The sequence below is a fragment of the Puma concolor genome, chromosome F2 (genome assembly GCF_028749965.1).
Source record: "Puma concolor isolate L17-30 chromosome F2, mPumCon1.1.hap2, whole genome shotgun sequence".
Classification (NCBI taxonomy): domain Eukaryota; kingdom Metazoa; phylum Chordata; class Mammalia; order Carnivora; family Felidae; genus Puma; species Puma concolor.
Window position 1 is genome coordinate 69,118,413 of NC_141684.1, and position 22,985 is coordinate 69,141,397.

Genomic DNA, 22,985 nt, shown 5'->3' on the forward strand with positions numbered 1-22,985 from the left:
GGGCAACAATTTTTTCACAATTATGTATTTAACAGTTGTTCATTTCTCATAATCAGATATGAGATTTTATGATTAAAATCATAATCATATGATTTTATCTTTAGGTAGTTCTGGAATGCTTTACCCTTTTATCTTTTTCTTTTGTGGAAGAATAAACAATTTGGGAAGATATAAAGAATAATGTCTAAAAAACATTTAGAAAATTTCAGTGTGTGTAGCAGGGAGGGAAATGTAACACACTGTCAACACACAGTGTTTGCAAAACTGATAAAACTTCAGAGTTGTGCATTCCAGTAAAGTTTCCTTGCACAATAACCCTGTACGTAAACCAGGACTTCCTATCTGTACCTTCTTGCTGTGTAGCTACAGACCAAATACAGGATTTGCTGGACTTCTGCTCTTACAACACAACAAATTTTTAGTGTTATGCCCTATGTTAAGTCAAAATCAGCCTCCTTGGAACTAATCTACAATTTTACTAAATTTCTTCCTTCTGTTATAAGATTTATTGAACAGCAACATATATTAGGTTGTATGTTCAGGCATATAGATACGAAAATGAATAAAACACAGCTCATTTTCTGAAAAATCTCACAGTCTAGATGGGGAGACAGACATATAAACAAATAATTAGAGTAGAGGAAGAAGTGCTAACAGAGGTACTCACAATAGCATTATGTGAGTAGAGTTCTTTGAGCTGTTCATCATATGATGTGGTTTCCAGGCCCTTTATCATCATAATAAAAGACTCTTCAAGCAAAGGTTGAAGAGATCTTACAAATTGCCTTCTTATGTGAGGTGACTGTTCTGAAGCATTCAGTTATAGTAAGTATGGCAATAATTAGGACTCGGCTACAAGGTGGTTTTAGATAGAAATAAGTAGTAAAGTTTCAGTCAATCATGAATTATCCATGCACAAATCAGAATACATATTTGAATGTATAAATGTAATTTGTAAACAGTAATGTGATTCATTGGCTTTCAGAATTAAGTTAATAATGATGTTTGTCTATTCAATAGAAGAAATTTCCAAATTTTAACTTGTATTAAAATTAATTAATGCATCACTCATGCTCTGATGCAGAATTTTCAAAATGCCTCTAGTTACATTGATTCCTTTTAATTACAATGACTTCTCTTTATTCTTTGATCTTTGATTTCTAGTTCAGAAGTTTACAAGGATTTATATTGTCTGTTTTGTTAAATTTTGCTTCTTTTGTTTTATTACATTGATCTGGAATAATCATATACATTCCATTATTCCTTTCATTTTAAGTAGGTGGAAGTGACTTAGTATTTGGGACCTAAATCAATGTGACTTTTCGAATGCTGCTTGGTTTATGGTGTGGAGTACCTTATAAACAAAATAAAAAAAGAAAGGACTTCCAATTTGTGCAGGTGATTCTATTTTCATAGAGAATTTTTCTTTGTACAATGTTCTTAACTTGATTTTTAAAAAATGTTTGGAATTTTTTGTAAAGTCTTGTGTTTATGTGCATGTTATGTGCATTTTTCTGGAAATGTTTATCCAGGGGGTTGATCAAACACTCAAGAGAGGCTATGTACTGTAAATATTTTCAGTGGATCCTTCTGGCTAGATATTCATGCTGCCATACCAAATGACGATCAACATGCTTTATGCCTTATGTCCTTCATTATGACCTGTCATCTTTGCCATAAATAGCATTATATATTACTTTAAAAATGGATTCTCCAAGAAGGGATTAGGTAATAAAGGTTGTGTTTGTGTATCAATTTATGGTTTCAAAATACTTTCAAATGTAATGTATCATTTAATCCTTAAAGTTTATGAAAACATATTATCCCCATTTTACAGAAAGAGGAATGGAGATTCAAATACACAAAGCTCAGAACTCACAGAGCAGGAACTCAGATCAGTTATTCAGAGTGAAATACTCTTTCCACATCAAACATTTATCAAAATTTTCCTTTTGATTAGTTTATGTGTTCTCTATTTAAATAGATAGTGTTTAGGCCTTCCACTTACTCTGTTAAAGGGGATTATCTGCACAGTGAACTATGAACTCAAGGAAACAAGGCCAAGTCTTGGGCCTCAGTTTTCTCACATGTTACATGAGGTAATAAACCCAAGCCACATGCAGGTAACTTCCAGCTCCTATATTCCATGTGCCTTTGTCAAAGTTGGGCCCAAAGCTGCTTCTCAGGAGAGCAGGTCTATCCATTATATTTGCATGCCAGGTGAGTTGGCCTGTTGCCCACCAAATGCAGTTTCATCACCAGTCCCAGGGTCCAGGCTGAACAATGGGGACCATTAATGAGTTTCTTCCTGTTGTGAGGAAGTTTTCTTGGTAAATCCTACAAAGACAGTGTCGTGGCTGACTTTCATTTGCCTTTTCTTCAACCAGTTCTTGCCTAGAGGAACTGTGTTAGTCATCGGTTTGCTGGCTATGTTCTAAGATGTTTTAGTTTCCCTGTATATCAGGTGATGTAGAGTAGGTAAATCAATGTTTAGAGCGTAGTGCTTGGGTGACAGTAGCTTCAGGACAAAAGAAATTTATTTAAGAAACAATATCAGAAATTAAATTGATTAAAGTCCCAGATCCTTAGAAGGCTTGAGTCTGAGTATTCTTATTGCCAGATATGTTTTAGAAGCTGCGTATCCTGGTTGAAGATCCATGGTATACATTTGTTGCATGACTGGTCACTCATTTGAGTCTCAGCTTTGCCATTTATCAATGAGAAATTGGATCAGATCATCTCAAAAGAGCTATGCCAACTAGGGAATTGACTGCTCTTTGAATATTTCAATTAATGATCCTTAATAAGCTATTTTTCCCATTCTTCTTATACTTTGTAATATGATTGAATCTTCTGATGTCACTTTAGAGCTTTAAATAAGACTTAAAGTTTTAGCTAATAATTATATGATATCAAGTATATGATAAGTATTCCTCTCCACCTTTCCCCAACCTGACCTCCAAAAGTTTTTCTCTTGATTTGTTTGACTTTTCATTCTTATTTCTTTTAACTTTGAAATTGGTTGCATAAATGGAGTTGAAACCACAGTGTAAGGCCAAAACACAGTGTATCTATATCAGCTCATTTTACCACAGGACTCATGTGTAGACTGGGTAGTTTTCCCAGACTCAGAAGTGACTACTTCCGTGATATAGATCCCTTCATGGATTGTGTTCAGCATCCCACGCCACCTGAGGCAATAACCACTCCAGAGCTGAAATCATAGGCTAGATTTTTATTATGATGGGATCACCCGCTATTGAAATAGGATTTTGTTGTTCCATTTGTAGTCCACCACCTGATAAATGCTAGATTATGAGTCAGAATAATAAACACAGAGGTGTTGTAGTAGGCCAGAATGCTTCCCATTGTCTAATGTTACATCTTTCTTTTTAGCAGTATCCTCAAAGGAAAACAAAATTTGAATGTGTGCCTGTATACTAACAGTTTCTGGAAATGGCAGTGCCTATCCATTTTCTTTTTAAATAAAGGCTTTCTGTAAACGGTTCACATAACCAGTTATTTGGCTTGAAATGGCCTCCCCATGAAAATGCCTGCTTTAATGTCAAGTCAGGGAATAGCGAAGCTTTGCTGGAGTCCCAGTGTCTAGCAGATATACTATAAATTTAATTTCATAGCGAAGTGAAGTCTATTACAGAAAATCAGAAAGAACTACCTTCTCAGCAAGGCCATCTCTCTATTTTTATTGAGTCCTTTTTTGTGTAGGTTTTGCAAGCTTTGTCTGCACCTGTCAATAAAAAGGGGCTCTTTGTTTGAGGACAATACTGACAAATTAACCAGAAAACATATTTCCAGTGGTGAGTGGGGCAAAAGTTCAGGAGAAGGCCATGGCTGCTACCTGTTTTATTATACCTGTAATTGAGGATGTCAGACTTGTTAACAATTTGTATTTTACTCCATTTGAATAGCCTTGTTCTCCTGTTGTCTTACATATGTGTCAGTGAAGCCAGGGCATTTTTATAAATTTTGCTGTTACAAGTGTCAGCCAAGGAGAGAGGATGATGAAGTAGATGTTATGATGATGTAGATGTTGTGATAAAGTAGATGTTCCTGATGCCTTATAGGAATCCTGAAATATCTCAATGACAGGAAAAAACTCCCAAACCATACTCTTTACTCTTTCTTAATTGGTATTTACTGCTGCTATAGGGTGTAACACATTAATTAAAGATTTCCTGGGTACTCTGACAAACAGCTAATGACTTTTAAACGGCTGGCTTGCCCAGTGATCATTCTTTTTACAGGGCCCACATAACATTTTTTCTTGGACATTTGAAAAAGAATTACATTCACATGTAATGTGAGAGCGATGACCTGGTACTACCATTCTTAAAACCTCTGGACCTGAAGTGTGGAGGGATTTTCTTTTGAAAATTACCATGAAGTACAAACACCAGTTTTATGTAGCGTTTGTGGATGTGAATTAGACAGTACATTAAATATAAAAAGAAGGAGATACCAGCTTTGCCACAATGTTCCTGTAACTGGATGCATGAATTAGAAGTCTCATAGATGTTGCTGCCTTGAAGTCTGGTGGTTCAGTTTAAACCCAGATCAATTTTTTACGAATTTTTTAGCAATTAATTTTCTAGGAATTCCTAGGATGCTAGTGGCACTCCTCTGAGTTTGTGAAGGACAGAGATAATAAATATGGCCCCTATCCTCAAGGAACTAATGACCCATTCAGCAATCTCTGTAGATTGTTTTTAAAGCAATCAATTTTTCTAGGAGTTTTACATTTTCATGCCTTATGTTTAAATATTTAATCCATTTTGAGTTGCTTTTGTATATGTCTGGTAAGAGATAATGATCAAATTTAATTTTGGATGTGGATATTCAGTTTTCCCAACCCCATTTTTTGAAGAGACTGTTCTTTCCCCATTGCATGGTCTTGGTACCCTTATTAGAGATCATTTGACCATATACAGAAAGGTTTATTCTGGGCTCTCTATTCTGTTCCATTGGTCTCTGTGTGTGTCTTTATGCCAATACCACATTGTCTTAATTACTGTAGTTTTGTGATATATTTTTAAATCAAGAAATATTATGCATCCAGTTTTGTTCTTCCTTCTCAAGGTTATTTTGGCTATTTGGAGCTCTTTGTGATATTATACACAAACATCAGCTCAAAATGGATTAAAGACTTCAATGTAAGACTCAAAACTATAAAATTCCTGGAAGAAAGCCTAGAAGAAAAGCTTCATGACATTGGTCTTGGCAACGAATTCATGGGTATAACACCAAAGCCATAGGCAACAAAAGCAAAGTAGACAAGTAGAACTACTTCAAACTAAAAACTTTCTGTATAGCAAAGGAAATAATCAACAGAATGAAAAGACAACCTAAGCAATGGGACAAAGTATTGCACACCATGTATCAGATAAGGGATAAATTTCCAAAATGCAAATGGAACTCCTACAATTCATAGCAAAACCAAAGCCCAAAATAAAACCTAACAACTCAATTAAAAAATAAATAAAATGCTTGAATAGACTTTTTTTTCCAAAGAATATATACAAATGGTGAATAAGTATATTAAAAGGTGCTCAGCATCACTCATCATCAGAGAAATGCATATCAAAACCACAATGAGATATCACCTCAGACCTGTTAGGATGGCTATTATTAGAAGGAAAAAAAAACCAAAACGACAAGCATCAGCAAGAGTGTAGAGAAATTGAAACTCTTGTATGCTATTGACGGGATTACAAAATGGTGTGACTGCTATAGAAAGCAGTAAGGAGGTTTCTCAAAAAGTTTAAAAAACCAAAACCACCCTATGATCTATGAAACCCACTTCTGGGTATTTTTGCAAAATAATCAAAATCAGGATCTCAAAGAGATATCAGCTGTCTCATGTTCACTGTAGCACTATTCACAATAGCCAACATTTGGAGATAATCTAAATGTCCATCAGTGGATTAATAGGTAAAAAAAAAAAGTGTCTTTACCACAATAAAATAAAAATCAGGGGTGCCTGGGTGGCTCAGTTGGTTAAGTGTCCGACTTCGGCTCAGGTCATGATCTCGTGGTTTGTGAGTTCAAGCCCCATGTCAGGCTCTGTGCTGACAGCTCAGAGCCTGGAGCCTCTTCAGATTCTGTGTCTCTCCCTCTCTCTGTCCCTCCCATGCTCATTCTCTGTCTCTCTCTGTCTCTCAATAATAAATACACGTTAAAAAAATTTTGTAAACAAAAAAATTAAATTAAATTAAATTAAAATTAAAAAGTTTCAAATACAGTATATAAATAATACTCACAAGTAACATTTATTGAATGTTTACCGAGTATCAAACACACACTATATGTTGTGCTTTTCATTGGGTGTCTCATATAATCTTATAACAGCATTCATGGAAGATTTCATGGTATCCAATGAGAAAGCTGGCTTTTGGTTATGTAACATGGTCAAGATGGCACAACTAATATTGGTTCCCAAATCTTTTTGACTCTAGAGTCCATGCAGTTGATTACTACTCTATTCTACTTTCTCAGTGAAGATACTATTTGAGATTTAGTGAGTATTTTTCTTCTCAAATATTTGAAGGTCTTCATGTAAAGCTATCCAGGTTATGAACAAATGAAACACATTTTATTTCTGCTAAGGTAGAACCTCCCTCATTTTCTTAATGTACTTAGTAAGTATTTATTGAATGAATTCATGTGGATGCATTTTTTTTAATGAAAGGAATTACACTAAAATTTTGAATTTAGAAAATTTTTTGTGTCATTAAGAGACTGCGAGGAGAAAAACATAATTATGTTCCACCTGCTTTATTAAATTTTGGTAAAATGTACATAACATGAATTTGCCATTTTGACCATTTTTAAGTATGCAGTTCAATGGTATTAAGTACATTCACATTGTTGTGCAATCATCACCACCATCCATATCTAGAACTTTATTATCTTCCCAAACTGAAATTCTGTATCCATTTATCTATTTATTTTTAAAGAAAAGCACATTTGGAAGCATTTAAATTCTGTTTCAGTATTTCCCAGGCAACCATTTAGCATGTCATTACTAACAAATTTGATAGAGTTTGTCTTTTAATAAAAAAGAGGAGAGAAAAAGTTTATTATTGAAATATTATTAACTTTTGGGCCATCTGATAAATTGAACTTAATTCTCAAACTTGGCCTCATTGGAAGTGCAAATTAATCAGTTGAATGAAGTAGCCACAAACTGATAATTTTGACAATGCTAGATAATGAATGTTGAACATCAGAGTTTGATTTTGTAGGAATAGAAAAAAGTGAGCTGGAGAGACTACCCTAAATTTGATAGTTGAGCAGCACAACAAAAACTCATATCTAGAGCTAGCATGCAAAGCTAAAAAAAAAAAAAATAGGTGGGCACAACTTACAAATTATCGTGTTGGGGACAGAACCTGGATGATTGAAAGTGTAAGAAGTGCCTTTACAAAGTAACCTACTCATCAGTGGAACCTGATTCATCTGTGATTTTCTACATCCTCATATACAAAGATAAAGAAAAATTTAGAGGGCCATTGTCCCGGGAGAAATGTGTACATGTATGTTTCTGTGTTGGTAGTAAATGTTATGGGGCATCCACTTGTTCAAAATCTGCCTTCAAAAACCTTCCAGTAGACCACTGGTGTGTGCCTGGGCCTTTTATTTTAGTAACAATAGTATCACTAACAACCACAACTAGTGAGCATCTACAGTTGTTGAGCTTTGGAACGAAGGGTCATCAATGAGCATCTAGATAAATTCTATTAGCCAGGATTTGGGGATCTGAAAATTTTGAGGAAGTTGTCATGGAAATACCATTACTTTGTTGTTGTGGTTGTTGTTGTTGTTGTTGTTGTTGTTGTTTTTAAACTGCTGGGCTTCTCAGTATCTTTCAGGCCAGTATGTACATGAAACTTTATAACAGACTATAGTAAGAAACATTTGCTAAACGTACATGGCCATGAAGCGAACTTTCTTTGGGAGCATTTTTAGGAATTCATCTTCCAAGGAACACTTTAGGAAACCCTAATCTATTCCAATCACTATGTCCTAACAGGAGCCATGATGAATTTATTTATTGCACTATCACTTAGTTTTATGTCTCTAACAACTTTCAATACATTAAATATTTAATCCAAGATAAATAGAAATCATTGCTTATCTTGAGACAAAAATAAAGACAGTAATAACAAATAAGATGTTCTTGCTTATTAGAATTGGACATTTTGAGGATCTGGCCCTACGTGCATATTTTGACTAATAGGTAGGCTACTTTGGCTACTTAGTGTAACAAAATATCTGAATTTCAAGGGACTTAAATAGGAAGGATGTATTACTGTCTGCATTATAAGAAATGGGTTGTGGAGTGGATGGATGGCTCATTGAAGTCAGTGAGGACTAAGGCTGTTGCCATCCTTCAGGCCCACTATCCTCAGTGTGACAGAGATGTTACCACCCAGAGTTGCATCACGTCCTCACAGCCATGTCAGATATGGAGTTAAGCTTCTCTCAGAACTTTGCATTCTATCTCCCAACCCCTCACCCAGCAGAGCTCCCTGCAGATTGTTTGGGCCAGAATGGGCCACATAGCCAGGCCCTAAACGCAAAGTAGACTGAGAAAGTGAGTATCTGGCCTTTCAGTCTCCATCCTCGGTGCCAGAAAGAAAGAGAAAGAAGAAGGTTGTGTCCCACATGTGTTTTTCATATTCATCTTTAACTATTGTTTTCCTGTGGCTATGTGGCTGGGTTTCTACTGCCCCCAAATCTTTGTTCAGTAATTTAAAATGAAATTAAATGCTGAAATACTTTAGAGCAACTCTGTGAATACAGATTTATTTCAGAAAATGTGAGTATTGTAGAAGGAAAGATTCTCTTGGTATGCCTGAATCCTTTAATTATCACTAGAGTTTTCTTTGCTTTTCCTCACTAGTTTGTTTTAAATTAAAGGGTTTCTAGCACGATTATAGACCCCAGTTTCAGAGACTATTGTTTATAGGGGGGAAAAAAGGGGATCCATCAAGTACTGGCTTTTTCTTCCCTTGTCCTGTTCCAGTTTATGATTCTCATATCCCTTGCATTTTATATTCCTAGCTAGGATCCTGGATTCTATTTTACTCATGATAGCTCAGAAGATTGTTCCCTTCTCTTCTTCTCAGTCACAGGAGATAAATGGAGACAGGGTGGATCGATCATAGGTGTCAACAGACTGTTTTTGTTGTTGTTTGTTTTCTTGCTTGCTTTTCTTTAGCCCAGCTTGGAATATATAGATGAAAAATGTGGACATTGCAGGATAGAAGGCCAGCTCCCTGGTCTCCCCCACTCTCAACCTCATATACTTTTCTTTGTATTTCCTGGCAGTTAAGCCAGAGTGGAAAAGGCAGTGTAGCAAGAAGACAAGATTAAGTGTATCTGGAATGTGATCAGGTTGGTTTGTGAATCTAGTAAGAGGTATAAGCCATGCATGTGGCATGTGTGAAGTTGCCCTGGGCTAGGTGCCAGGGGAGACTAAGCTATTGGAGGTATCATTGGACGGAATGCTGATGGTCCCTGAAGACCAACGACTCATTTTCAAGCACCTTAATGAGTAACTTCGAAAGACAGAGAAAGCACATTTGACAGCAAGTGTGTGTAGAAATAATATGGCACCTTAACATATGAATGAAATGAAACTTTATTTAAAAATACTATTTATTGAGGCAATATTTATGGAATGTATACTTGTGACAAACATTCTGTTGCAGTGAAATAAGTCAGAGTCCCTGCCCTCTGGTTATTCATGGTATAATGGAGGCATCATATTTGTTAGCAGAAAAATTATAAAGCAGATGGTGAAAATTACTTATTCAGCTGAAATTTATTGAGCATCTGCTATGTGTCAGGCACTGGCCTAGGCCTTGAGGATAGAGAAGTGATAAAGATCCTGCTCTCATGAAGCTAATATTCCAGAAGGCTGTATAAGAAATACTAACAAAGAGCTCAAAGGAGAGAGTGACTACAACTACTTGGGGGAATCCAAGCAGGCTACCCATAGATAGAAGGTGACATATGACCTGGATCTTAAAGAATTTGAAAGAATTTCCATGTAGAGAAGTGGGGAAGAGTCATCCCAGGTGGGGTAGTAATCATCATGTTTCAAATAGTATGACTTCATTCATTCATTTGTTCATTTTTCAACAACATTTATTGAATATCTACCATATACAAGAATCTGTGAGCTTGGTGATGACTAGAGAACTCAACTATAGTTGAGCAAGATGTAATAGTTACTTTTAGGAGCTTATGGTTTACTAGAGGAATTCACAGAAGAACTTGGTGTGGCTGGAATATAGAAAATGTGGACCAGATAGATCCTGACCCTTACCTGACAAAGGAATTTGAATTGTATTCTATAGATGTTGTAAGGCTGTAGAAGGCTGAATATGGGAACTAAGGCACCAAGATTTACCCTTAGGAAGGTAACTCTGGCAGTACAAAAAATAAATTGAGGATGGAGGAAAGTCTGGTGGGAGTTAAGGCACTGGCCCAAGGGGAGAGATGAGAGCTTGAAATAGAGCAGTGGTAATACTGATTCCATGCATTTCTTACACCATACACAAAAATAAACTCAAAATGGATGACAGACCTAAATGTGAGACAGGAACCCATCAAAACCCTAGAGGAGAAAACAGGCAACAACCTCTTTGACCTCAGCTGCAGCAATTTCTTGCTCAACACGTCTCCAAAGGCAAGGAAATTAAAAGCAAAAATGAACTATTTGGGAACTCATTAAGATAAAAAACTTCTGAACTGCAAAGGAAAAAATCAACAAAACTAAAAGGCAGCCAACGGAATGGGAAAAGATATTTGCAAATGATATACTGGATAAAGAGTTAGTATCCAAAGTCTCTAAAGAATTTACCAAACTCAATACTCAAAAAACAAATAATCCAGTAAATAAATGGGCAGAAGACATGAATAGACACTTCTCCAAAGAAGACATCCAGATGGCCAACAGACACATGAAAATATACTCAACGTCCCTCATCATCAGGGAAATACAAATCAAAACCACACTGAAATATCACCTCACACCAGTCAGAGTGGCTAAAATTAATAACTCGGAAAACAACAAATGTTAGCGAGGATGTGGAGAAACAGGAACTCTCTTGCACTATTTGTGGGAATGCAAACTGGTGCAGCTGCTCTGGAAAGCAGTGTGGAATTTCCTCAAAAAATTAAAAATAGAACAACCCTATGACCCAGCAATAGCACGACTAGGAATTTATGCAAAGGATACAGGAGTGCTGATTCATAAAGGCACATGTACCCCAATGTTTATAACAGCACTTTCAACAGTAGCCAAATTATGGAAAGAGCCTAAATTTTCATCAACTGATGAATGGATAAAGAAGATGTGGTTTATATATACAATGGAATACTATTTGGCAATGAGAAAGAATGAAATCCTGCCATTTGCAGCAGAGTGGATAGAACCGGAGGGTATTGTGCTAAGTGAAATAAGTAAGTCAGAGAAAGACAGATATCATATCTTTTCACTCATACGAAAAAGGAAAAATAAGTTACAAACGTAGAGGGAGGGAGGCAAACCATAAGAGACTCTTAAATACAGAGAACAAACTGAGGATTGATGGGGGGACGGGGGAGAGGGGAAAATGGGTGATGGGCATTGAGGAGGGCACTTGTTGTGATGAGTGAGCACTGGGTGTTGTATATAAGCAGCAAATCACGGGAATCTACCCCCAAAACGAAGAACACACTGTATACACTGTATGGTAGCCAATTTGACAATACATTATATTTAAAAATTAAAAAAAAAAAAAACAACCTCTTTTCATTCAGCAAATATTCATCCAAGACTTGGCACTCTTCTAGGTAGTGGGAATCTAGCAGTGACTAAAACACATTCCTTGCCCTTCAGGGGCTTACATTCTAGTTGAGAGAGAATAACATAAAGAAATGAAGATAAATAAGGAAATGTATAATTTGTCAGACTGTGATAGGAAAGTGATAAAGCAGGATAGGGAGTATAAGGAATATCAGGGTTGGGATAAGGTATTAGTCATTATTTCATAAGAAGAGAAAGGGAAAGCTTACTGATAAGGTGACTTTTTAGCAGAGACCTGAAATAATTTGTAGAGGTATCTGGACTGAGCATGCCAAATAAAGGAAGCATAAAAGGCAAAAGCCATGAGATGGACGTATGCCTGGCAGTTCTGAAGAATAGCAAGTAGATTACTGTGGCTAGGGGGAAGTGAGTGATGGATAGGGTGGTAGTGGACAGGTAAATTGTGTTTGGCTCACTGTAAGGACTTTGGCTTTTGGTCAGAGTGGGGAAGGAAGCCATTGGAGATATTTTTAGCAGATGTCTTAAAACTTTCCTGGATGCACAATATACAGTAGAATATAGAAGCAGGGAAACAATGAAGAGTCCAGTGCAATCCCAGGGAAAGATGGTGGTGGCTTGGGCCAGGTGGTCAGATTCTGGGTGTAGTCTGATATGACTGGATGTAAAGCAGACCCACCGTACTGATGGATTTGATGTGAGTATGAAGGAAACGAAGGAATTAAGGGTAGCTGCAAGGTTTTGGGCCTTGAGAAATTAGAATTTCCATTTGAAGAATGGAATTTCCTTGATGGAGACTATGGAAAAGCAGGTCTACAGCAAAATCAGGAATTCTACTTTAGACATACCAAGTTTGACATGCCTATTGGATGCCCAAATGGAGATGTTAAATAAGCAGTTGGATATAAAAGTCTGGAGGTGAGGGAAAGGTGAGGAAATGGAAATTTAGAAGTCATTAGTATATAGATAGTATTTTAAAAGAGGAGACTAGCTAGTGTTGGGGTGTCTGGGTGGCTCAGTAGGTTAAATGTACGACTCTTGATTTCAGCTCAGGTCATGATCTCATGGTTCATGGGATCAAGCCCCACATTGGGATCTGCATGACAGTGTGGAGGCTGCTTGGGATTCTCTCTCTCCTTGTCCCTCTGTCTCTCCTGGACTTGTTCTCTCCCTCTTTCAAAAATAAACATTAAAAAAAATTAGACAGTGTTACCTGGTTAGTGGTGTAGGGTGGCAAGAAGGTTCAAAGGCACAGATTTGGAGGAATCAAAGTGTCAGAAATTGGAGAGATTAGTAGTGATGAGTATAGGAGGGATTGAGAAGGAGTATCCTGAGAGTGTGGTGTCTCAGAAGCCAAGTGCAGACAGTGTTCAGAGAAACAGGGTAATCACTTATGATGCAGCTACATATGGGTTGATAAGGATTAAGACTGAAAACTGGCCATTAGATTTAGTATCAGAAAGGTGACCTCAATAAGAACTGTATGAGAGCCATTTATTCAAGCCAAATTTGAAGGTTGATAGTGGAGATTGTGATTATCCATGGCATTTTGAGGACATTTATTGTAAAGAGAAGCACAGATATGGTTTGACAGTTGGAAGGTCAGGGGTGAGGTTTTTTGTTGTTTACTTGCTTGTTTTTTTTAAAAGACTAGGAATATTCATCCAGAGAGGAGATAAAATAGTGTAGTAAGATTCACAAGTCATTTGAAGATAGACTAATAAGATTTGATGACCTCTTTGCATGTGGATGGGAATAAAGAAGTAACTAAAGAGTATGCCAGTATTTCCAATTTGGGAAACATAAATAGTAACAATTTAAACTTCGCAATTTCAGAAAATATTTTTCTGTTTTGTGCTGCACCTTTAGTTTTTGACAGAAATTTCTGATGGTAAGATTCAATAAGAGTTAAGGATGGCAATAACAGCAGGTATAATAGGGATGATAATGCACTTAACATTCATTGAGTAATTTCAAGGTAGCTTAGATGCCCTCTCCAGCAACACAGTCTGTACTATTATTAACCCTATTTTACAGATGGAGAGACTGACACCCAGAAGGAAGAAACAACCAGCCAAAGGTGTCAGAGCTTGCTAATGTCAAATCCAGCTGTACTAATAAGAAAGTACAGTTTATGCAATAAATTATATGAACTCAAGTCAAAATTTGAGGTGGACAGATTTTTACCGAGTACGGAACTGAACCTGGATCTTGGGTCTTAGCAATCACTCTGTGTTTTTCTTCTGTCACTTTTACATCTTCATCAGAAAAATGGCAGTTCTTACTGGGGCTTACCTGGAAATTCTTGAAATGACTTCAAGTCATATTTCCCTCCATCTTACTACTGAGAAGATGCCTGTGTTTCTAACTGGAAAAGAAGGGTAAAATATTAATTTGAGCCTGCACTCATGCTTGAATGTGCATGCAAGTGCAACTACACACACACTTTGCGTCACTGGAGCCCATTATGAGCTGAAAATTTTTTCCAGGGTACTTATATGCCTCATTCTTTCCAAGTTCCTAAGTGTTTAGGTTTGCCAGCTTCCCATTCTCCATATGTTCCCAATTCTCTAACCTAATGTCCTTCCAAAAAGAAGGTGAACCCAGATACTCTGTGGATATTTTAATACATATTTCCCTTCCCTGCTTGTACCCCTCAGTCCTATTGCTGGTTTCAGGTATTACACACATGTGTCTGTATTGAGAATTAGTTAAGGAGGTAGTTCATATACTTTTCAAGCATGTTTGTGTATGGATCCCTTCCTTTATCTGGGTCTTTTCATCTTAGGGATGTGGGCACAAACAAATAGCTTGTGCAAGAACTGACAGTACTGGTTAAGGGCATGACTGTTGGTTCTAATTCGAACCCTCCCACTTATTGTCTGTATGGCCTTGACCAAATTATTTAACCTTTCCTGAGTGGAAGCATGCAATTATACTATAGTTTTCCTATACCTGCTGAAATCTTTTGATTTAAAGTTTAAGGATAATGCAGTATATTTTGTCAAATTTATTATTTTCATGAATTATTTGTAAGGTGTTAATTACATATAAATACATTGTAAACAGATGCGAAATAGTCTACTCCTGCCCAGCTGTCATTTTTAAGTGATAAGTCATCTGGGATGACATCTGCACTAGCAGGACTTTTTGCAGGAGAATAACAAATAGATCTCAGTGCAAATCTAGTAGAATTAGTATTTTCTCCTACATGTATTTTGCATTTTGTTAATGTTAACTCTTGAGACTAATTATGTGCTTAATGGACATTCAGACTTTCAGCTGCATGTAAATATTTGAAAAGGGAAGAAAGGAAGAAGAGAAGAGAGCTGAGCTGGTAGTCATGTTTGATATATCAGGGTTATCATTCCATTTTGGGGGGATGTAATTATATGGAAAGCCAATAGAGAAGTTGTCAGGAAATGCTAAAAGGCTTTGAAGTTCACATGTACATATATTCATAGTTGTTCATAATCGTCTCATGTATATGAAAGAAAATCCCCACTCCTGCAGCTTTAGGCCCTAAGATACATTTTTTTGTGTGTGTGTGTGATTCTTTTCCCCATCAAGATACTCTTTCAGTTCATTTTGACAAGATTCCATTTGTATAAAAAAGTGTAGCCCTTGGGGAAGGGAAGTAAGGAAAAAAGCAGAGTATGATTTGCTTCATGCGCTACCTACCTATAAGATTATCTTGGTCCACAGCAAATAATTAGCTTCCCCTTGTCTGATTCAGTAGAAAAGAAGTCACGTGCTAAGGTAGTGTCAGATCTTCTTGGAGGCCAGATTAACGTAGAACAGCAGTCAGGGAGACTGGGTCTAATTTTTATCCTTTTGCAGTATCCAACACTCCTAATCATGCCTCCTTTTGAAAGTTTCTCCTCCTCAGTTATTTCCAGGCCACCCAGTCTGCTCTTCGGGCTTCTTTTCTTGCACTTAACTCTGAATTACATGTTTTACCCAAAAGGACTGTGTCCTCTGGCCTTCTGCTCTTTTTACATACTTTATGCTTTCTCTGGTGACCTTTTCCATACCCTAGTAAGGTAGGCTATGCATCTAGCCCAAATCTCTCTGTTCAGCTAAGATCTATTTATCTATCTACCTGCTTAGTATCCAGAACTTAAAGTTAATTATTTTGCTCTGAAACTTGCTTTTCCTATAAGGCTTCTTTTTGTGGATATCCCCCAACAACTGCCTCATCACTCAAGGTAGAAACCTAGGAGGTATCTTTAACTCTCCCCTCTTCCACATCTGACCAGTCATGGTGTTCTTCAGATTCCACCTTCATAATATCTGCCCCCTTTTATTTTCTATGCCCACCTCCACTGCCTTAGTTCTGGCTCAAATAATTAATTTCTTACCTAAGTCATTTCACTAGTTTCCTCTGATCCATTCATTATGTTACTGCAAGAGTAATCTTTCTAACATGCAAGATAGTATCATGGTACTCTCTGCTTAAATCCTTCATCTGTTTTCTTGACCATTCACGAAAAAAACAAAAATTAAGACATTTTGGCTTAGAACACTAGATAGTGAATACTCTGTCTTCTGATCTCATTTTCTTCCACCCCCCACACCCTTTCTTTACTTTAGTCTTACCTGTGTATGGACTGTCCTCTGAATGTATCACACCACACTCTCTTCTAGACATGCTTATCCTCTTCCTTTTTTTACTTAACTCTGGATCATATTTAAAATTTCAGTTTATATGATCTTCTTGAAAAGCTCATAACAATCAAAAGAGCTTCTCAAGATTGGATAGTAAATCCAGCAAAGAAGGTAAGCTTGGAAGCCAGTTTCTGATAGTTCAACAAACCCGTATCGAGTGGCTATTATGAAGTTTTAAAATTGAATGATATATGCTTCATGCCGTCAAACAATTGACGGTTTAATGAAACATGCAGAAAAAGAAATTCACAAGAGGCATTGTAGTCCAGGGTTTAAGAGCATGGTCTCTGGAGACAGAGGACTTAAGATCTTCTAGCTGTGTAGACTTGGAAAAGTCACTTAAATCCTCAAATATGTTTTCTTATGTGTTTATATCAGAATAATAATATGTATCAGAAAGTGCTATTGTGAATATAGAGTAAATAAGATTATGTACTTAACTCATAGTGCATGCTTACGTCATGGTGGTGAGGAGGAAAATGTTGATAATGACAAAAAACTGTGGTGCCCTGGGCTAAGAGTTTTAACCAAATATGAAGGAGGTGCTATAGGCACCTTACTTCTGAGGGCTAAGGAAAGCTTTTAGTTACTTAAACCTCTTCATTGGTAAAAATGGAGATAACAAAAATCTGAGTCATGAGGATTAAGTGAAATAATGTGTGTGAAAGTACCTTCAAAAAACCTAGTACATTTTGTATTCTTAGTGAATATTAATTAAATTTAGAGTCTACATATTGATTTTCTTTCCCTTTTCTTATTGTTCTGTTGGATAACTTGCTGGGATTCCTAATGACAGTCAACTATGGTATAAAGATCACCCATGAAATGTTTACCACTCAAAATTTAGTTAGTATCCAGAAACCCTAGACTGATATGAAATCAAAAAAGTTTCCTCATTCAAAACAATTCATTATGTACATAGCCTACCTATACCACAACCAAACTTATGAATTCCTTCATGCAGTTAACACTTACACGAGCAAGATGCTGGACATTTGTCACAGGACTGAGGTGTCATCATGGAGAAATATGTCTACGAAGGCCTTGAATGATAACATGTCTGCCTTCGAATCTGTAACTGTTATCTGTCACTGAGAGGAATCTAAGGTATTTACACCAACTTTGAGTGAAATTTCAAGTATTCTTACACTGATGGGCCTGTGGACTGAACAGCATTACTGCAGAGGTCCCAAGAAATACTGCAGAGCATGTCACTCCATGGCACACTGAAAAAATGCAGCCATTGTAAAGAAAGGGCTGATGTTGAAGTCTTAAGTCTCTGTGCATTAGAGGGGTTTAATAAATGTACCCTGAAATTAAGAAAGGAAGCCAATGCTATTTAGGACAATCATCCTTTCTTACTTCCTCCCTTTTTTATTACACTTGAACAACATAATCGTAAATTATTGAATCATTGTACAGCACTGGATCACAATTTGGGCATGATATTTACTCCGTCTCAGCTATAACTCCTTTCCAACCACAAAATTTGTTGCACATTATTTAAACACAAGCTTGTTATTAATTGAGCAATTACTTGTGAAGCAATCATTATATGTCATGTCCTATATTCAACCTTAGGAATGTATTGATGTGAATACTCTCCCCATTTGTGCTCTCAAGTGGCTCATAGCCTAGTGAAACAATCATGTTAGTAGAAATATTGCAAAATCACATAGTCATCCCAATAATAAAGGGTTAACAAGGTATTAAGGAATCCCAAAGGTTGAAGCCACTAACTTTCCTTAGGGAAAATTCCATGGAGCTTGAGCTGAAGGATTAATGGAAATATTCAATGTAAATATGTGTGATAGGACATTCCAAGCATTGGAAACAAGGTATGCCAAGGTTTGAGGTCATAGAGCAGACTGCTATGTTTGGAGAAGTTGAACTGGGCTGGAGAGTGGGCTGTATCTGGGAGGATGGTGTGAAACGTGAGTCTATAGGTCAGAGGCAAGGGCTAGATTATGAAGAGCTGTGGATACCATTTAGGGTTTGGGTTGCACTCATTCTCTACAGGATGCAGAGGACTAAAATGAGCAGACAGTGGTGACCTATGGTTGTGATCTAAATGGTGTAAGGTAGAGTCTGAATTAGGGACAGCAGAGAGAGGGGTCTTGGGAGCTATATAACCCCGATTTTATCTGCAGTCCTTTTGCTTAGAGTTTAGTGGAAATTATCCTGTTCCACAACACAATCCCCTTTTTATCCCTCGTGGAAGGCCATATCCTTCCCCAAGACTTCAATGGGGGGTGGGGGGAGAGATACAAATAGAAAGGAGTCTTATCTTTCCTTGACTTTCCTACCTATTCATGATCAAATTTTCTTCAGACCAAGTGTTCACAAGTTTCATGAGCCTAATTCAAGTTTTTTAAGAGTGTCATCACTTCGTACCCAGATCTTAACCACTTTACCCATTGCTCTTCTCTCTCTTCTTCCCATTGCCATTTTCATTCCTTACACCCTGATTGTCCAAGAAGTGATGCAAAAATGTCTCACTCTCTTATTCAAAGTCAGTCAGCTCGCTCCAATTACTCAAAATCCTTCCATCAAATATTTGTTGAGCTTCTCTCAGTGCTGTGGCCCATGATCTGTGTTGGGCAGAGAATATCGAATAAAAGTAAACCCCATCTCTGTCCTTGTGGTGCTTACAATCTATGAAGAGGAGAGTTTAATCAAATAATCACACAGATACATGGATTATTATAAGTGAAAAGCACTGCTAAGGAAAGAGGTACTGTCCTATGAGCAGAACTAGAGGAAGTTTCCCTGGGGATGTTAGAGCTGAAATCTGAGGGGTGAGGGAGGAAACTAGGTAAGGTTTGATTGGACAGGAAGCACCTTTTCAGAGGATGGAGCAGCTACACACAAGTCCTGTGGTAGAAGGTACTTGTTGAAATGGAAGAGGCGAATGCAGAACGAGCACGTACTTGCAAATTACTAACACTCAAACCAAGTTGTTCATTAAACAAGGGCCTTAGTGTGCCCAGCTTTGCAGCTCTTATTGAAAGGTTTGGTATCAATCTCTTCTCAAAAAGATTTCTTAGGCTTCTTAGAAGAAATGGCTTATTTTCCCCCTTAGCAAGCCTGACCTAAAAAGACATACCCAACTCAAAAACATTTTTCAACAAATATTTACTAAGCTCCCTTTATATGCTGAGCCAGCCATTCCAGATGTTGGGGGTGTAGGAGTGAACACAACAGATAAAAATCTTGCCTTTATGGAACTCATGTTCTCCTAGGAAAGAAAGGAAGTAGACAAGACAAATACATTTTAAAAATGTGCAGTTTGCTAGATAGTAGTAAGTGCTAAAGAGAAGAAAGATGCAAGAAAAAGTAAAGTGTTAAAAGTAAAGGGTTAAGTATTACAAAAGGTAGCCAGAAGAGGACTCTTTATAAAGGTAACTTTTGAATAAAGACTTGAAAGAAATGTTGGAGCCAGCCGACCATGTGTCCATCAGAGGAGAAAGCATTTTAGGCAGAGGAAAGGGAGCAGGTGCACAGGCCTGGAGGCAGGAGGGTACCTGTGGTGTCAGAGGAAAAGAAAGTCGCTGAGGGAACTGTAAGGTGTAAGGGAAAGACAAATGAGGGGTGTCAACCATCCACAGTGCCCGGTTTGTTGTCTTCCAAACTGTGGCTCTTCTCTGAGAGAGATGGAGATACTGGAAGGTTCTGAGTTGAGGGAGGACTTGATCTGAATTACATTTCAAGAAGACTGCTTTTTCTATGTCCCTCTAGAGGACCACAACTGTACACAGTTGCATAACTGAGAGGGACCCCTTAAAGTGTACTCCAGTGGGACTTTCTGTCTTTAATTAAAAGAGAACAGTTAGATGCCTTCTTACTAAATAACAAGAAAACTCAATCTGTGGAGGGCAGGCACCTGGCTCCCTCAGAAACGTGGCAGGAATAAGATGGCCTCTCACAGCTTTTTGAGGCAGAAACACAGGAAAGACTGTTATTTATAGTAAACTCCTTTCTCAGGGATTGATTTCACAAACACTCATATAAACTGAATGAATGAATGAATGAATGAATGAATGAATGTAAAAGTAAAAGAATGAATGAAGATGAAGCATGTGCACTGAACAGGTTTCCCAAAAGCTAAGTGATTTGTCCAAACCTGTAGAAGTTAAGCTAGAAGGAACAAAGTTCCTAGTTCTTTCTCAATTATCAGTCATTTCCCATCCTGTTCCATGATGGTTTCTGTGATGAGGCTTGAGCAGTGAATGCTAACCACTAACTCCATAAATCATTAACACTAGTAATTTTCTACTTAGCCAATTATCAGTGTTAACGATTCCTTTGCTTCTAAGATGGAGAAAGGGGGAAATATTTTCTGATGAAATACTTATCATGAAGGAAAAATGGCAGAAGGTAGTTTAATAGAGGGAAAGGCTCCATTAAATTTTGGCTCAGAAATCTGCATCCCTGTAAGGCACTATTTCTTGGGTTCACTTGTGGTGTTAAAGGAAAAGATACTCCTAAATTTGTGTCTGATGAATCTTAAATCATTCTAGCTGACGCCATTACAATGGACCTCCTTCTTTTATTCTGACTCTGTCCACCATAGGGCCTCAACACTTTTTGTCCATGTTTTATAATATTTTGAATATGCCTGAAAGTGGGGGATAAATTTGAATACAGAAGGTGGATTGAATTTTCAACATAGAAAATTGTCTCCTGAGTTATGTATTATATAATGAAGTGCACTCTTGGTGTAATTAAAGTTCCTTAATTCACAGGTATATGTCACTTTTCACATCATTGAACACTCAAGGGCCTCTAAATGAACTAAAAGTGAGGGGTTGTGATTTTCTTTACAACTGTAGTTTTCATTGGCCTTTATGGGAAAGTTAGTCTGACAAGGTATTCAAAGGACTCCTGCAAATGTTAAAACTTGCCTATTGTTGACAAAGGAATTTCAGAAATCATATTAGGCATGTCATGGGGCTGAAAAAAGGAAAAACAGTATATTAAATCAATGCTTAATAAAAATCACCTGCTAATTCAGTTCATAAAACTCTTGACCTTCATAATATAAGAGATAACATTTTTAATCTTCAAAAAGTGAATTAGGTAACCAAAGTTTTAATCCTTCATACTCACATAAAACATTGGCATGTTAATTTTACTATCAAAATGTGCATTCAACATCATAATCACATGTTTGTTTCTAGTTATGTAGTGTATAAATCAGCTTTGTTTGCCTTTTTAATTAATGATTGATTATTTTTATATCAGCATGATTGATTTTTAAAACCACTGTGAATAATAAGGCAGTTTCATGATAAAAATGAAGGTGAAGTATGAAGATAAGAAAAAGTAATTTATCCCAAACAGATACTTATACTTTTAAGCATAGTAATCTTCAAAAAGTGACCATTGTGGTGTCTGATAAGGCTTTGGATCACCAAAGTTCCAAGGATTCTTATCTAACTTTAAATTTTGCCATAATATTGGAAAACTCTTTTGATAGAGTTCCCAATTTTCAAAAGAATAGCAATGTTATCACCTTCCACTGTGTTCTTGTTGTATATAGGGGTATAAAAAAGATATTTAAATCTTTCAAGATTTAAATCTTAAAATCATGCATTTATTTATTCAAGATTTATGGAACCCCTACTACATGCCAGATGTTGACAGATGCTAGGAGCGTCTAGATAAATATAACTCTGTCATTGCCCCAGTGTGCTCACTATCTAGTTGGAGAGGCAGACAAAAGAACTGTGAAGTGACAGAGGTGACAGTAAGGGAGGAGAGACCAGCTCTACCTGGAATAATGGGGGAGTTCAAAAAGAGCTTCAAGAAGGAGCTGTAAGATGGCTTGAGTTGTCTTTAAGGGCGTATAGGAATTAACCAGGCAGTTCAGGTGAAGGAGGGTCAAAGAGGCAAGGGCATTTTGGCTATGGAGAAGAGCCTATTAAAATAGGGCATTGGGTTTTAGACCTGGAAAAAGCCTTACAGATAGTGAGTTCTGTGTTCTCTAATTCACAGATGATGAAACTGACGGTGAGAGAGAGGCAAAGTGCTCTGCTCCACTTCCTCTCTCCTCTTTCCCCTGGACAACTCCTATTCATTCTTTTGGCCTCAATTTAAATGTCACTTTGCCACTGGCAGCGTTCCAGCATACCTCTAAGCTAAGTAGCTGCCCCTGCTCTGGGCCTGTAGCACCTTTGTCCTTTCCCCTCCATAAGTCCGTCTCCTTCACTGGAATTAATTTTGGGTATGTCAGTTTTTTTGCTCCTCTGAAAGCTCTGTGAAGGCAGAAATATTGCTCACTGTTGTCACTCTAGGACTTAACAGATATTTGCTTCATTAATTAAATAAAATCACACACCAGTGTCTTTTATTTCAACCTTCATCCTGAAAATTCCTTGAATGCTCTTTTTCAGTTTATCACTGAAATGAAATATCTGGAAAAATTGGATTGAGTCACCACCAGGCATGGTTGTACTTTTAAATATATCATAAAGTATCT

The 22,985-nt window shown here is 37.1% G+C and overlaps 1 protein-coding gene across 1 annotated transcript in view; it reads left to right on the plus strand.

The window, feature by feature from the left end:
* Positions 1–22,985, plus strand: part of LOC147572084 (uncharacterized) — a 526,072-nt gene that overhangs the window by 152,199 nt on the left and 350,888 nt on the right. The window lies entirely within an intron of this gene.